Below are 18,277 nucleotides of genomic sequence, written 5' to 3' on the forward strand. Positions count from 1 at the left end.
ACACTTTCTTAGGACACGGAATAAAACTGTAAGTTTATTATTTCAGTAGCATTGTAAATCAGTTTCATGAAGCATTTAAATAATTCTCCCTAATTAGATTTTCAAGGCAGCGGTGAAAAAAAGATATACAAACTGGAAAGTGAAACTTTCTCGATACAGACATAAACCAAAAATGAAACTGAACATTCTCAGGTCTTTCCTAGGCTGTTGGGAGAAAGAAAAAAGAAACGGAATAGGAAAAGGTGGGAAGAGAAGGAGATAGAAGAAAAATAGATTTCAAAGGCTAGTTATTTAAAAATTGGGAATTTATACCAATTTCCTTAAATAGTAAAACTTGGCTTCTCGGTCAGACTTTTATGGACACTTAAGAAAATGCACAATTTCAGAGCTTAGAATTTATTCATATATCCTCCCACCTCCACTGCCTTAATATCTAATAGCATTTTTCAAGAGGAATAAACCAAGGCACATGGAAATTAAGTAATTTATACTGATTACCCTAAGGGTACTCTGAGTTCTTCTGTCCTTGAATTTGTCCTAGAACAACAGCATAGGTGGTAAGCAATATCCAGGGATGCAGGGTTTGGATATACACTGCCAATAAAAACCAAGTAAATTGCTTTAAGAAATGGTGTCCTGTATTACTTAATTTTCCTGATTAAAAAAAGAAAAAAAAAAACTATAAAAAATAAGGTAAATTCAATTATTTAAATCTAAGTTAACCATAACATTCTAGGCTTTTACAGTAATATATGTTTGAATCTTAATTTTCAATATACAATTTGTTATAAACCTTAGATATTGTGATCCAGCTTTTATCAATTCCTAAAACACACCAATATAATTACACTCCATGATATCTTGGCTAAAACTCACAGGCACGTAATAAAAATTATCTTTATTACTAGCCATAATAAATGCTTCCTAATCCTAGGGACACAAAGCATAGCAATCAGCAAAATTAAGTCACAGAGCAACTAAATGAACAACAAAATTGGATCTTACAATGTTTTTTTTTTCCCCTTTGAGAAGAGATTTCTGAGGGTACTTTGCTTTTAGTTAACATTTATATGTGAAACAAGAAGCTCTTAAAATTAGATCCTATAAATTGTAATTTCTGAGACCCAAAGCACTGCAAGGTTATACATATTCATATCTTTGCAAATGTTAAAGTTTTGCATTATACTGCTTTATTCTATTTTTATTTCCTTAATTTGTATTTTTAAATGCCTAAAATTTCACCAAGATACTGAACCAAATAAAAGATAAAGTTAAACAAAAGAAACTCATTTGTTTCCATGAACTGTACACACTTACCCTGAAAGTAACCGGACCAGCTACACCAGCGAAAGAAAATTCTTCCTGTCTGAGAAGTACTAATATAGCACAAGGTGCAACTGAGGGCGGTTCCAAAAGCCTTGGCTAAGCTCTATGCAAAAACAGTCTTGTGACGCATTACTACACAGTGCTTTATTATGCTCTGGGTGACACTTGCTAGCTCTGAGCTAGTCCCCAGCCAGTCAACAGAAAATTATCAACTGAAATAATGTGACAGTTAAGAGAAGGTAAATCTGTACTATTAGAGCTGGCAACTTGCTCTGCAAAGAAAAACAGAGCCTCCATATTAACACTTACAAATACTCCCTTCCTCATCCTGTTTTTTGGTTGCCAGTGTACTTGTGGTGTATGCATTTTTATGTATGAAATTACAGTGCAACAGAAGGTAAAACCAAATTAGGTTGTGGTTGCCAAGGACTGGGGGAGAGGAGAATGGGTAGCCAGGGCTCAATGAGTACAAAGTTTCAATTTGGAAAATGAAGAGTTCTAGAGATGGATGGTGGTGATGGTTGCACAACCTCAGTGTATTTAATGTCACTGAACTGTACACTTAAAAATAGTTAAAACAGGGGCGCCTGGGTGGCGCAGTCGGTTAAGCGTCCGACTTCAGCCAGGTCACGATCTCGCGGTCTGTGAGTTCGAGCCCCGCGTCGGGCTCTGGGCTGATGGCTCAGAGCCTGGAGCCTGCTTCCGATTCTGTGTCTCCCTCTCTCTCTGCCCCTCCCCCGTTCATGCTCTGTCTCTCTCTGTCCCAAAAATAAATAAACGCTGAAAAAAAAAACAAACTTTTAAAAAATAGTTAAAACAGACAGGGGCACCTCAGTGGCTCAGTCAGTTAAGCATCCAACTTCAGCGCAGGTCGTGATCTCGTGGTCTGTGAGTTCGAGCCCTGTGTCCGGGCTCTCTGTGCTGACAGCTCAGAGCCTGGAGCCTGCTTCAGGTTCTGTCTCCCCCTCTGCCCCTCTCCTGCTCAGTCTTTGTGTGTCTCTCTCTCTCTCAAAAATAAGTAAACGTTAAAAATAGTTAAAATAGTTAAAATAGTAAATTTGATGTTGTATTTTATCACAATTTTTATTTTTTTATTATTTAAAAAAAAATTTTTTTTTTTCAACGTTTATTCATTTCTGGGACAGAGAGAGACAGAGCATGAATGGGGGAGGGGCAGAGAGAGAGGGAGACACAGAATCGGAAACAGGCTCCAGGCTCTGAGCCATCAGCCCAGAGCCCGACGCGGGGCTCGAACTCACGGACCGCGAGATCGTGACCTGGCTGAAGTCGGACGCCTAACCGACTGCGCCACCCAGGCGCCCCAACACAATTTTTAAAAGATTACCTCATTTAAGACACATGAAAAAATACATGATGCATTTAAGATACATGAAAAAATACATGATGCATGCTAAGTGGTCACTAGAATGTTATGAGCCTTTATTACAGGGCACTGGGATTTAAGTGATTTTTATTTTTATGTTTTTCTTCATATTGCCTACACTGCAAATTTTATTAAGACCATGCATGGATTTGCTAAAAAAAAAAAAAAAAAAAAAATTGAACACAATGAAAACTAAGTTTCATTGAAAATTTTGTTAAAAAATGGAAAAACATGCCTTTCCTGTTGGAAATAAGTGGTCAATCTTTTGTGAAGAAAAATATTTTTAACTTTTAAAGAGAACAAGTCTTGTTTTTAACTTGACTAGCAGGACTGCAATATGCTAATGCCATATGTCAGGGCCTCATAGATAAGTTATGCTTACCCCTGGGGAAGCTTTATCATTAGGAACATGAGGAAGCTACACTTTCGTAAATAAATTTTTATATCTGCCCTCTCTTTTCTATGTTCAAGAGAAATCGAACTCACATAACATTTCAGTAATCAAATTTTGTGAAGTAGCATGCTCTATTAAAAACAAACTCCCAATTTTTGTTAACGAATTTTAAAAAGGCCACTAACAAATTATCCAAACTTGGTATCTACCAAAGGTTAAAAATTTGGCACAGCTATCTTATTTTAATAAGATGAGAAGACTTACAACAAAACATTCTTCTACAAGGAAAATCTTTTATAGTCTACTAATGGAGGCTCAAGGGCAACCAGGTGATCCTTTTTAAAAATACTCTGTATTATATATGAATATTATGACTTAATTGTCCTGTAATATATCAATGTAGGTAGCCATAATAAGAATTTTAAAGATACCACTTAGAAAGATGACTCAAGTCATTCTCAACAACAATACAGGATGCTGGAGTCAGAGTTCTTTTTTGGAGGGCTATTTAGAAATACTATTAAAAACTTTAGAAATATACATTCCTTTTGACACAACAATTTTATGCCCTAAGGCTTTTATCCTAAGGAAATAAGGCAGTACACAAAGATCTAGTCGCCAAAGATATATAGCTGCCATCTAGTACACAAAGATACATACTACAGACTTGTTTTATAATACTGAGAAATTGTAAACAATCTAAATGCCCAATATCTAAATTATCATTAATATAAAAGAGGTGAATACACTGTGGTATACACATAAAATATAAGATCATAGTTCCCAACATTATTATTATTAATTGTTAAAATTTATTGTACGTTTACCATGTGTCAGATACTTCTAAGTCCTTGACATACTTCATCTCATATAATACTCATAACCCTATAATGTATGTGTTATCATTATCTTCATTTGATAGGTGAATTAATTAAGGCTATAGCTGGCAAGTGACAGAAATGGATTCAAACTCAGGTCTCTGACTTCAGAATTTATGCCTGTAAATCACTGGACAGTACTGCTCTATGAGATCAACATTTACTCATGTACTGGAGATGTACATGATCTACTATTGAGTGAAAAAAGTTATGAGAATATCTACAGCAAGAGTCCAATTTGGGGGGAATTCTTTACACAAGCATAGTAAAGTCTAAAATAGAACACATAAGACAGTATCTGTGATGGGATTATGGGACCATTTTTTTCCTGAGCTTTATACAATGAATTTCATGGGGAACAAAAAATGATTTAAAATGTTACAGTAGTAGCACAAATGTGTATAATCAGAAAAGAACGTTAAAAAATAAATTAAAAAAACACCTGGAGCTAGTCAATATCATGGACAGATGATTTGAAACAGTATTTTCTTTCTTTCTTTTTTTTAACTTAAATCCAAGTTAGTTAACATATAGTGTAATAAGGGTTTCAGGAATTGAATTTAGTGATCCATCACTTACATAACCCAGTGCCCATCTTAACAAGTGCCTTCCTTAATGCCCATCACCCATTTAGCCCATTCCCCCCATCCAACACCTCTCCAGCAATCCTCAATTTGTTCTTTGTACTTAAGAGTCTCTTATGGTTTGCCTCCCTATTTTTATCTTATTTTTCTTTCCCTTCCCCTATATTCATCTGTTTTGTTTCTTAAATTCCACATATGAGTGAAATCACAATCAACTAATCTTCAACAAACCAGGAAAGAATATCCAATGGAAAAAAGACAGTCTCTTCAGTAAATAGTATTGGGAAAACTGGACAGCCAAGCAGATAAATGAAACTAGACCATTTTCTTACACCATACATAAAAATAAATTCAAAATGGATGAAAGACCTAAATATAAGACAGGAAACCATCAAAATCTTAGAGGAGAAAACAGTCAACAACCTCTTTGGACCTCGGCCACAACAAGTTCAGACTTGACTTGTCTCTGGGGGCAAGGGAAACAAAAGCAAAAATGAACTATTGGGACCTCATCAAGATAAACAGCTTCTGCACAACAAAGGAAACGATCAGCAAAACTAAAAGGTACCCGATGGAATGGGAGAAGATATTTGCAAATGACATTTCAGACAAAGGGTTAGTATCCAAAATCTATAAAGAACTTATCAAACTCAACACCCAAAAAACAAATAATCCAGTGAAGAAATGGGCAAAAGACATGAATAGACACTTTTCCAAAGAAGACATCCAGATGGCTAACACACACATGAAAAGATGTCCAATATTACTCATCATCAGGGAAATGCAAATCAAAACCACAGTGAGATACCACTTCACACCTGTCAGAATGGTTAAAATTAACAACTCAGGAAAAAACAGATGTTGGCAAGGATAAGGCGAAAGGGGAACACTTCTGCTGTTGGTGGGAATGCAAACTGGTGCAGCCACTCTGGAGAACAGTATGGAAGTTCCTCAAAAAATTAAAAATTCAGCTACCCTATGACCTAGCAATTGCGCTACTAGGTATTTATCCAAAGGATACAAAAATGCTGATTCGAAAGGACACATGCACCCCAATGTTTATAGCAGCACTATCAACAATAGTCAAATTATGGAAAGAGCCCAAATATCCATCAAATAATGAATGGATAAAGAAGATGTGGTATATATATGCAATGCAATATTACTCAGTGATCAGAAATAATGAAATCATGGGGTGCTTGGGTGGCTTAGTTGGTTGAGTGTCCGACTCTTAATTGCAGCTCAGGTCATGATCTCAGGGTTTGTTGAGTTCGAGCCCTGCGTCGGGCTCTGCGCTCATAGACCAAAGCCTGCTTAGGATTCTCTCTCTCTCTCTCTCTCTCTCTCTCTCTCTCTGCCCCTCCCCCATGCATGCTTCCTCTTTCTCTCTCAAAATAAATAAATAAAGTTAAAAAAAGAATGAAATCTTGCCATTTGCAACGTAGAGGAACTAGAATGTGTTATGCTAAACGAAACAAGTCAGTTAGTGAAACAGTATTTCTAATGGGGAGACAAAAGCAAGGAATTCACCCAGTTTGCTCTAAAATAAAACAAAATACAGGGGCGCCTGGGTGGCTCAGTCGGTTGAGTGTCCGACTTCGGCTCAGGTCATGATCTCACAGCTCGTGAGTTCGAGCCCCGCGTTGGGCTCTGTGCTGACAGCTCAGAGCCTGGAGTCTGCTTCTGCTTCTGTGTCTCCCTCTCTCTCTGCCCCTAACCCACTCGCACTCTGTCTCTGTCTCTGTCAAAAATAAATAAACATTAAAAAAAAATTAAAAAAAAAAATTAAACAAAATACAGTATGAAAAGAAAGATGACTAGTATATTATCAAAGAGATAGAAGATAGCTTTGGTGCCCTGGTGTTCTGTCCTGCTAGTCTAAGGAGAGAAGAGAGGAAATAGGAGTACGGCTTCCTGACTACAGGGAACTTCTCCCACAGTTTAATTCCACCCAGTGGGTATATGAACTGGGGGTTGGATGGGATGTCTGGTGGGCTATCCCTCCAAATGGGACTAACACTTTTCAAGCACTTTCTTACCTTGTGTGTCAGAGTCCCAGAAGCATGCAATGGCCTTTTATATATTGTGGGACCAAGGGCAGGGGCTACCCTAAGATGGCCCACTTTAGAATAAAGATTATTTTGAGTTAAAAATAATCAAGACCCAGAAGATTTAGGAAAAGCTCTTTACCTCCACCCTCCTACCCCTTACAACTGCTTATAATAATTTAGATAAAAGACCTTCTCCAGAAAGACAGCTATCATCACAGATAACTACACTACTATAAATTAGGTAGAGTGGACAGAGAGGAACCTAGCAAGGCCTCTTTGATCCAAGTTCTCTCTTTGTCCCACCATTTCTAAGCGGCCCAGCAAATATTTGTTTATTTTTCCTCAGGCTTGCATTCCTTCCCTTTGAAGACCCAGACCCCTTCTCCTTGTTCACAATGACATACATACTTCATTCTGCCTGTCTTTGGAATTTCCATGTCTTTGTGGGTTCTCCAGATGTATGCTATTAAGTTTGATTTTTCCTCCTGTTAATCTGTCTCATGTCAATTTGATTCTTAGCCTAGCAAAAAGGACCTTGAGGGGACAGGATATTCTTGCTCCCTGGTAACATGTTCCATTTTAATTTATTCAGTAAAGCCTTACAAAAAAGATAATATTCCCCCTTTATTGTTGATAAGAAATCTAAGGTCTGAAGGGGTTACTTACTACTTATGTGACTTTTCTCTTATTACATCATGCTGTTTCTAGGCAATAATATACACATAACACACGAGAGGGCTAAAGATGTCTGTGAATAAGAATAATGTTTTGAAACTGTGCCACAAAAAAAAAAAAAAAAAAAAAGAAAGAAAAAGAACACAAAGTACAGAGAAAAAGAAAATGAATTTTGTTTGAAATCGCTCTCAGATACGATGTTTTGTTTTTGAAAGGGAATATAAAGGTTTTAGAAGTAAGAAGTTGGAGGCTTTTTAGCAGCACAATGAAGACCATTCAGTAGTGGACTCGATGACTGGTCCCTGTTGCCTTGGGAGTTTCTTTACTCCTGGTCATAGAAACAGAAATCACTCCTGAAGCTCCTAAAGGAAACTCTACACTTGTAACTGATATGCCAAAGAGCACAGAACTTCTCGTACAGGACTCAAATCTGTGGAAGATTTGTCTCCTCTTATAACACTGAAACTGGCTGTCTTTATCAATGAGAAAAAAAGATACCCATTTGTACTTCTGAGTAACTAGTTACAACTTTTTAGATACTGTCAATTATTCAATCAACTTGAAAAGCTAAAAATGATCACTTCATATTTGCCATCAAAAAGTTTCTCAAGATTTTGAAATAATGAAAAAACAACAAGTCCACAGAAAATCAAATCTATCTGTTTAAACCTTAATAACTTATTTATTGATTGATTCATTTTCCCTGTAATCTTGGGGCTGAGAAGTAAAGGGAATAAAAGTACTCCATTACTTCATAGTTGTATGTGAAAGAAATCCCTTCACAATTCTACATAAAACCTGTAATAAGTGTACTTTATTTCTCAACTATTTACTCTAAGGCATAACTACTAACTCAGTTTACCATAATCCTATAATTTGGCTATGGAATGTATTTTTTTTTTCCAACGTTTATTTTTGGGACAGAGAGAGACAGAGCATGAACGGGGGAGGGGCAGAGAGAGAGGGAGACACAGAATCGGAAACAGGCTCCAGGCTCTGAGCCATCAGCCCAGAGCCTGACGCGGGGCTCGAACCCATGGACCGCGAGATCGTGACCTGGCTGAAGTCGGACGCTCAACCGACTGCGCCACCCAGGCGCCCCTGGAATGTATTTTTAAACTCCAATCTGAATGTGACTGACACCCTAGGAAAGTATTCCAAACAAAACAATAAAATCATATAAGAAAGACCATTCAGTAGGAGGTGAGATGCAATACTCTCTGTAAGGATTCTTGCAAAACTTGTTCCTGCTAATTCCTGTAATTGCTGTATGATATATATAGAAAGATGATTTTTTAAACATGTAAAACATCCGTCTAAGCATTTGACTTCTCTTATAACTCCTCTAAAGAAGGCAAGAGTCGGGGCGCCTGGGTAGCTCAGTCGGTTGAGTGTCCGACTTTGGCTCAGGTCATGATCTCGCGGTCCGTGAGTTCAAGCCCCGCGTTGGGCTCTGTGCTGACCGCTCAGAGCCTGGAGCCTGTTTCCGATTCTGTGTCTCCCTCTCTCTCTGCCCCTCCCCTGTTCATGCTCTGTCTCTCTCTGTCTCAAAAATAAATAAACGTTAAAAAATAAAAATAAAAAAAAAGAAGGCAAGAGTCAACTAACTTCAACACTGTGACTGATCAACACAGAATTGAAACAGGTGTTGTTAATGTTTATATGAATACGATTTTAAATGTTTAAGGAGCCAAATCAGAGATGGAACAATGAATGCTTCCATTTTGGGATGAACAGGAAGTAAAGATCTTCTGTAAGTTTCTTCTCATTTAAAATCACTCCAAAAACTTATCCTAATAGGTGACTGTTAGTGAAGTTGACTGTTACATTTATGAATTTACAGGCATATATGCAAACTGAGGAAAACCTATGGTTCTAATCTCAATGCATTTCTTAAAAACTATGCAAAAATCTAGGATTGAGTAACTTAATTTTCAGAAACTCAAATGCAGTTCTCGAACATGGTTTATAACTTTTTTAACTTAAAAAGTAGTAAATTCTGTAGTTTAAACTCCTTTAGAGGAAATGACATGTATGTTGCAACAGGTAGGTCAAGTTCAAGAAAATTGGGGGCACCTGGGTGGCTCAGTTGGTTGAGCACCGACTTTGGTCCCCTGTTGGGCTCTGTGCTGACACCTCCGAGCCTGGAGCCTGTTTCGGATTCTGAGTCTCCCTCTCTGCCCCTCCCCAGTTCCTGCTATCTCTCTCTCTCAAAAATAAATAAAAACATTAAAAAAAAAAGTTCAAGAAAACTGGATGTAATACTGTATCATTAATGAAGGGAGTCTTCACTGGCTCTCCTCTGAAAGGCACTATGTTCTAATATTCCAAGATGCTTGCTTAGCACTGAAATTGTTGTTTCCATTTTATTATATCTGATTTCGGTACCTGAAATGGAACAAGAAGAAAAACTTTGTTTTAATTTTGGACTCCTTCCACAATCACACAGTTGGTATTCTGTCTGTTGAAAAGAAACAGTATTGTTCTTTTGGTATGGGTTATACTAAAAAAATAGCAAAAATGGTTATGTTATTTATGCTTTTATAGTTCATATTATTATATCCAATACCTCTAAATGGAGAGTACAAAAACTTACTATCTTCTTTTTGCTCTGCAGGATAAACTCATTTAAAAAATAGAAAGGTAAGAAAATGATGAAGAAATTTATTTTGAAAGAGATTCAAGTTTATAAATAACTTATAGCAAAGGATTACTTGAAATTATATGGAAGATGAGTGAGAACTTGAGTTTTAAAAGTATGTAAATAGAAAAAACCCACAAAATATAGTCCTAAAAGGACTAAAAAAACTTCCTTAAATATTAGTAAACTCAGTATGTTAGACCAAAATACTTAATTTAACCTATGAAAAGTTTTGGTAACATATGTTCAACAATGGAACGTGTGTTCATCAGAATGGAACTTATAAAAGTAGGTTTATCAGAGAATGGCCTTCAAAGTGCTTTATACTTTATAGTCAGGCATCATACTGGTGATCTCTTTCAAACTTTTAAAGGGCTCCATGCTAGATATAAACTGCTTAACAACACATAAAAAAGAGGTTAAGCTATCCAATTCCATTTATGAAACTAGTATAAAAACCCTGAAACAAAAGCCTATCAAAAATAGTACAAAAAGCGGGGGGGGGGGGGGAGAGGGGGGTACCTGGGTGTCTCAGTCAGTTAAACTTGCAACTTCGGCTCAGGTCATGATCTTACCTCTGTGGGTTCAAGTCCTGTGTCAGGTTCTGTGCTGACAGCTCAGAGCCTGGAGCCTGCTTCGGATTCCATGCCCCCCTCTCTCTCTCTCTGTCCCTCCCCCGCTCATGCTCTGTCTCTTTCTCCCTCAAAAATAAATAAACATTAAAAAAAATTTTGGGGGGGGGGCGCCTGGGTGGTTCAGTTGGTTAAGCGTTCCACTTCAGCTCAGGTCATGATCTCGCGGTCCGTGAGTTCGAGCCCCGCGTTGGGTTCTGACAGCTCAGAGCCTGGAGCCTGTTTCAGATTCTGTGTCTCCCTCTCTCTCTGACCCTCCCCTTCATGCTCTGTTTCTCTCTGTCTCAAAAATAAAAAAACGTTAAAAAAAAATTTTTTTTTAAGTAGTACAAAAAGGGGATACATAACCTAAGTTCACGTATGAATATAGATACAAAAGTCCTAGGGGTGCCTGGGTGGCTCAGTCCGTTAAACGTCGGACTTCAGCTCAGGTCATGAACTTGCAGTTCGTGGGTTTGAGCCCCGCATAGGGCTGGCTCTGTGCTGACAGCTCAGAGCCTGGAACCTGCTTCAGACTCTGTGTCTCCCTCTCTTTCTATTCCTCCCCTACTTGTACACTATCTCTCTTTCTCAAAAATAAAAAAAAATTAAAAAAAGTAAAAAACAGTCCTAAATAATAATGTAGTAACAAGCTAAATTCAATAGTATAGATAATCACTCAACGTGGCTGAATCAAATATATCATAAAACTCAATTAACAGTCATTACAGAGGAATAAAGGATCACAGCTGACTGTATTTTCTTCTTCATATTCTTTGGTATTTTCTAAATTTTCTGTAATGAACCTATCTTATGCCCAGAAGAAAACAAATATTATTTTTAAAAAGTTACATGGCCTGGGGCGCCTGGGTGGCTCAGTTGGTTAAGCATCTGACTTCAGCTCAGATCATGATCTCATGGTTCATGAGTTCAAGCCCCAAGTTGGGCTCTGTGCTGAGGCTCAGAGCCTGAAGCCTGCTTTGGATTCTGTGTCTCCCTCTTCCTCTGCCACTCCTCACCTACACTGTCTCTCTCTCTGTCCCAAAAATAAAATTAAACATTAAAAAAAATTTTTAGGGGTGCCTGGGTGGCTCAGTTGGTTAAGTGTCTGACTTTAGCTCAGGTCATGATCTCACAGTTCGTGAGTTTGAGCCCCACGTCGGGCTCTGTGCTGATAGCTCAGAGCCTGGAGCCTGCTTCAGATTCTGTGTCTCCCTCTCTCTCTGCCCCTCCCCAACTCATTCTCTCTCTCTCTCTCTCTCAAGAATAAACACTAAAAAACTTTTTTTTTTTTTAATAAAAAAAAAGTTACATGTCCCAAAATGTAAGAATGAAGAAATACATATAATGCTACTACATCTTTGGACAAAATGGACATGCCATATGTTAAGCCATATTTATGAAGGTAAAATGAAAATTATCTATTGAGGTAAAATCCTACCTTACTACTTTTTCTGGAGTAGCCTTCCTCATTCTTTGGCTGGGAGGATAGACTAATGAGTAAGCTACACAAACTATTTAAACAATATGTTAGATTCTCCTCCCACTCTGTATATCGAATGAAGTCATAATGTGTAAATGAGGAGTCATATACAAATCAAGCTCCGTAAAGCATTATAAAGAATTAGTACATTGGTTTAAAGAAGGCATTTAGGTGGGTGGGGAATTGGGATAAAAAGATAAAGGGGATTAAGAAGTACAAAGTGCCTGGGTGGCTCAGTCGGTTAAGCGTCCAACTTCAGCTCAGGTCATGATCTCACGGTTTGTGGGTTCCAGCCCATGTCGGGGCTCTGTGCTGACAGCTCGGAGCCTGAAGCCTGCATTGGATTCTGTGTCTCCCTCTATCTCTGCCCCTCCCCATTCACGCTCTGTTTCTCTCTCTCAAAAATAAATAAACATTAAAAAAAAAAAAAAGAAACACCAACTGGAAGTTATGAAATAAAGTCAAGGAGATGAAAAGTAGGGCATAGGAAATATAGTCAATAACACTGTATAATCTTGTATGGTGAAGATGACGACTACACTTTTCATGGTGAGCATGAACTGTTGAATCACTATGTTATACACCTGAAACTAACAGAATACTGTATGTCAACTACACTTCAATAAAAAGAAGCAGCAGCAGTCAATAGCACACATTTAAAGATTTGAAAGGAGGGTCACTCTTAGACTACTCAAAAATGGAAGTGAAACAAAGACTTGGAAAAATACATTCCTAACATACTCTCATGGTTAAAATCATTATAAAACCCCTTGCAAATCAAGAAAAATAACTTAGACAATTCAGAAAAGAAGAAAATAAATGGCCACTATTATTTTTAAAGGTTCAGCTGAATATTTAAAAACATATTATTTGGTAAAAATAAGAAAAAAAAATGACACCTCTTCCCAGGAAAACAGGAAGCTAGGTACTTGTATATACTGCTGGTGGAAATGTAAATTGGTACAAACTTTTCAGGGGGTAACCCGAGAGTACATTCAAAAGCCTTAGATTTGTGCATGCCCTTTGACCTAGCATTCTACTTAAACAGTCACTGATTTGCAAAGATGCTACATGAATATTTACTGATCCATTATTTACCATAATGAAAAATGGAAAACAATCTAAATGCTCAACAATGAAGAATTTGCTAAAATAAATTATGATATAATAACATAAAGGAATATAATAATCTAAAATAAGTATAGAACTGGTAAGGAATAAATTAATAAATGAATAATCTTATTAAAAACAATGTTACAGGGGCACCTGGGTGGCTCAGTCCATTAAGTGCCAGGCTCTTGATTTTAGCTCAAGTCATGATGTCATAGTTGGTGAATTCAAGTGCTACATTGGGCTCTGCACTGATAGTGCTGAGCCTGCTTGGGATTCTCTCTCTCCCTCTCTCTCTGTCCCTTCCCTGCTAGTGCTATAGCTCTCTCAAAATAAATAAGTAAACTTAAAAATATAAAAATAAAAACAATGCTACAATATAATCTCATGCTGGGACAAAGGACAATAGTTACATGCATAGAGAAACAAAGGAGTACACTAAAATCTGTTGGTTTTTTTTAAGCTGGTGAAAATTGCTGATTATTTCTTTTTGTTTATCTAGATGTAGTAATTTTTTTTTCAGCATGCATTATATCATATAAAATAAAAAGATAATCAGGGTAAAATTAAGCTTAAAACAGGTAAATTAAAAGGGAGAAATTCTTTATAAAAAACTGGATCTAATTCAGGTACTCATGAGTCCTTAACTATTAAAACTTCCCTAAAACAGAACCATGACTGGAAATCCACACATGTGAAGTTCATGAATAAATTTTTAAACATCTATACTCTATCATATGATATGCTTGTTTTTAGTGTATTAGAGGGGATTCAAAATTAGTGAAATACATGTAGAAGCTTTATTCTTTACAAAAACCCATGTTTCTCATACAACTTTAGTGAAATTAAATTTCAGTAACTGAAAATGATATAATTATATTATGCCAAGCCTGTAAGTATGCTACTCAGGTCAATTTAACCATGTACAAATTATGATTGCAGGCCAGCAAGGATTAGGCCCTAGAGGGCTAGGTACTCAGGTGAAAAACTGTTGCTCAACATTCTCTCTCCATTCCGAATCTTTTTCTTTTTCTTCTTTTGAGTTTTATTTATTTATTTTGAGAGATGGGGAGGGGCAGAGAGAGAAGGAGAGAGAGAGAATCCCAAGCAGGCTCTGCAGTGGCACTGTCAGTGCAGAGCCTGATAAGGGGCTCGAACTCACTAACCATGAGATTGTGACCTGAGCCGTGATCTTTTTTTTTTTTTTTTTTTAATTTTTTTTTTTCAACGTTTATTTATTTTTGGGACAGAGAGAGACAGACCATGAACGGGGGAGGGGCAGAGAGAGAGGGAGACACAGAATCGGAAACAGGCTCCAGGCTCTGAGCCATCAGCCCAGAGCCTGACGCGGGGCTCGAACTCACGGACCGCGAGATCGTGACCTGGCTGAAGTCGGACGCTCAACCGACTGCGCCACCCAGGCGCCCCATGAGCCATGATCTTAACCAACTGAGCCACCCAGGCGCCCCTCCATTCCCAAACTTTTTAACTTTAAGAAAGATGTATGATGGTATAATTAGACATTCTGCTTTTATCTCCAGGCCTGAGAGCTCAAACAGAATACTGTTTAGAGACAATTGTTAAATCATTACTTAATATGAACCTCCTATAAGAGAACATCATGTCTACAAGACAGCTGTGAAAAGAATTGCTTTACCTCAAGAAGGAAGAAAAGAGGATTAGCATTTATTGAATAACTACTATGTGGTAAACAAAGTTTGGCACTATATGCATATCATCTCTTTTTTAATCTTAACAACCCAGGGTAGATATTTAGAATGCACTGTTGGAATTCTCCTAAAGGCATTATTTAAAATACCAAGTAAAATAAACAATACAAACACAAAGACAGAACATATTCTTAATTTAATACCCTGAAAGAAACAAGGGGGCAGAAGAGTTTTTAGATGAATCTTCTCCATTCTGGAGAACTGGAAATTGAGACTTAGAAATTGTCCAAGGCTAGGGGTGCCTGGGTGGCTCAGTCGATTAAGCAGCCGACTCTTGGTCTTGGCTCAGGTCATGATCTCACAGTTGTGAGACTGAGCCCCACATTGGGCTCTGAGCTGAATGTGGAGTGTGCTTGGGATTCTCTCTTCTTCTCTCTGCCCCTCCCCTGCTCATGCTCTTTCTGTCTCTCTCAAAGTACATAAACATTTTTTTAAAACCACAAAATCTTCCAAGGCTAAACCATCAGAATGTGGCAGTGCTGAGTCTGAACCAAGGATTCACCAACTACTAAACTCGCAAACATTATATGTTATGACTTCATTCCCTTACCAGATACTCTAGAGTTCAAGTCAGCAATTATGAAACTTGTTAAATAAATTATTTTATCTTTACTATATAAGATACAATACTTATAAATTACAGAATAACTGTATTAATTATGGAACACTAGATTTCCCCATCCTACCAAAACTAAGCCATGTGACAAAACCATCAAAAAGATGAAATAGAATAAAGTATTTAACTTGGAAAGAGAAAAAATTTTAAAAAAATTTTAAACATTTATTTGTGAGAGACAGAGAGAGAGACAGCATGAGCAGGGAAGGGGCAGAGAAGAGAGGGAGACACAGAATCTTTGAAGCAGGCTCCAGGCTCTGAGTTGTTAGCACAGATCCCAGCGCAAGATCATGACCTGAGCAGAAGTGAGACGCTTAACCAACTGGGCCACCCAGGTGCCCGGAAAGAGATAAATTTTTTTTAATTTTTTTTTTTAACGTTTATTTATTTTTCAGACAGAGAGAGACAGAGCATGAACAGGGGAGGGGCAGAGAGAGAGGGAGACACAGAATCCGAAGCAGTCTCCAGGCTCTGAACTCACGGACCGCGAGATCATGACCTGAGCTGAAGTCAGACGCTTAACCGACTGAGCCACCCAGGCACCCCCGAGATAAAATTTTTAAAGATCAGCAACACAATAACACTTCATTAAAGCAATTCTTATTCCCAAGTGGGAAGCAGGCTTTCTTTAAAAGCATACTGAGGGCTGGTCTGCTACTTACTAAGCTAGTTCCTAAGCAAATTAATACATATTATGACAATATTACTAGCTGGACTGTGTTTTTAAGGATTAAATAAAGTAAACATGCACAGTGAATTTAGCCATAAGTAGACACCCCCAAATTTTAGTTCCTTTCTCCTGGTCACAGGATGATAGGGCGGTGCCCAGCTAACCCAAATAGGAATCAGTTTCTAAGTGTTTTCTAGTGCTAGCCCCAGGGTAGCCCCCTGTTTTCTTGAAGTAACTTCAGTGGGTTTCTATTTTGTCACTTTTCACTATGCTGTTATCCTTAGGTTCTCACACTTTTCCTATCTCCCTCCATCAAAATCGACTGAGGGTCTCATTACCTTAGAACACTAATGGTGTGACAGAGAAATCTAGATAAATTTTGGGTTTTTTTGATGATGGTGTTTTGAACCCAGGCTTTGAGTGGGGCATTTGATGTAAAATAAACGAGAGGGCTGTGCCATGACAAGGCTTCAGAGATAAAATGGGGACAGGAAGGATCTTGTGGGAACCCACATCAAGTTAACCATTTGACTATCTATTTCCACCCACTTACAAGCAGGAACTTGCCAAACTAATTAAGCAACCTTCCAATCAACCACTAAACAAAACGCTGTAATCTACTAGCACCTTGCAAATGAGGAAAATAAACAACATATATGGAAAAAAAATAGACAATGGAATTTACATCTATAATGGCAGAAGAGTGTCAGTTGGTTTAAATTTTATAGATTCATGGTTTGTAAGGGCAGAACAATAACTTGCCCTCTACCCTTTTATGTTCTTTGCTGAGACCACCCACACTAAAAAGATTAACAGAAAAGAAATCCTTAATTTCACACCTACGGGGGAACCCATAAAGATAAGAGACCTAAAAGCAGTCAGGCAATTGAGGCTTATAAACCATCCTGAGCTAAGGAGAAAGGGGTAGAGGTCTGGGGCTTCAAAGGGGAGGAAGGCAATTCCAGGAAAATGAGAAGAGCAACATTTGCCTCCACGCAGGTAAATCTCTCAGATAAAAGAGCAATCTCTGGTAATAGCTCTCTTCCTGGTACACGCCCCTTTCTAAATTCTTTTAGGCAGGTAGAAGGGCAGTAAAAAGCTTTTCCTGACCCCTCTGGGTCTTGACTGGCTTCAGTTCACAATAATTCACATGACAAAGTGGCACATTTTGGGGTGGCAAACCTTTAGGTTTAAGCAGCAATGAGAAAGTAAACATAAAAATGTATAAACAAGAAAGGTAATTTTGAAAGCCAGCACTAAGCCATAGCAGAGAGAAGTCTGCCACCTGCTGACACAAAAATGGAATTGTGTAGATTTCCTTGATTGACATTTTTATTTTATTTTATTTTATTTATTTTTTTTTCAGCGTTTATTTATTTTTGGGACAGAGAGACAGAGCATGAACGGGGGAGGGGCAGAGAGAGAGGGAGACACAGAATCGGAAACAGGCTCCAGGCTCTGAGCCATCAGCCCAGAGCCTGACGCGGGGCTCGAACTCACGGACCGCGAGATCGTGACCTGGCTGAAGTCGGACGCTTAACCGACTGCGCCACCCAGGCGCCCCTTGATTGACATTTTTAAAGGTGGGGGGAACCTCAGATAAGGTTCATGGCACTGGATTTCAAATAACTTACTGTACTGAGGAGACAAATTACAATCCCTAATTTAAAAGAGAATAAGGATTAAAATTGGATTTCAGGTTCTTTATAGGCTTAATTCAGTACCTCTAAATAAGGTGATGTCTGAATTGTTTTAAATGCAAACAAAAAAGAAATATATGGAAATGGTTTAACAAATTGTAGGAAACATTCAAACTGCTATGATGAATTAAGGATAATCCAAGATACTTTGTAAAAATTATAAAATCTGTGGGGGAGGAAAAATAATTTTGCCTATACCCTTCTGGGTTCTTGGCCAAAACTCTCCTATAATAAAAGACAGATTAATAGGAGAAAAACAAACACAAGTTTAATAACATGCATACTTCCTGTATACATGGGAGATACCCAGGAAAACTAAGTAACTCCCTGAAATGGCCCAAACCACCATCTTCAATACCATCTCGAGTTAAAGAAAAAAGAAGATGGCAGATTTTGAGGGTACCAATCCTGTTCCCTTTTAAAT

At 37.9% G+C, this 18,277-nt stretch overlaps 1 protein-coding gene across 5 annotated transcripts in view; it reads right to left on the minus strand.

Annotated features, from left to right (window-relative positions):
* The window catches only part of NT5C3A (5'-nucleotidase, cytosolic IIIA), a 54,215-nt gene that overhangs the window by 19,468 nt on the left and 16,470 nt on the right, over positions 1-18,277 (minus strand). Inside the window, exons 1-2 of one of the 5 annotated variants that reach the window (XM_045495258.1) lie at positions 1,318-1,434; positions 499-594 (exon numbers count right to left, since the gene is read on the minus strand). The exons of 2 other annotated variants lie outside the window; for them this stretch is intronic. The gene's annotated coding sequence lies outside the window, so the exon portion shown is untranslated. Of the gene's footprint in view, positions 1-498; positions 595-1,317; positions 1,435-18,277 lie in introns of those variants that run through there. 2 more of the 5 variants (XM_045495259.1, XM_045495260.1) reach the window with 2 other exon arrangements.

This window comes from Leopardus geoffroyi, chromosome A2 (genome assembly GCF_018350155.1).
Source record: "Leopardus geoffroyi isolate Oge1 chromosome A2, O.geoffroyi_Oge1_pat1.0, whole genome shotgun sequence".
Lineage (NCBI taxonomy): Eukaryota > Metazoa > Chordata > Mammalia > Carnivora > Felidae > Leopardus > Leopardus geoffroyi.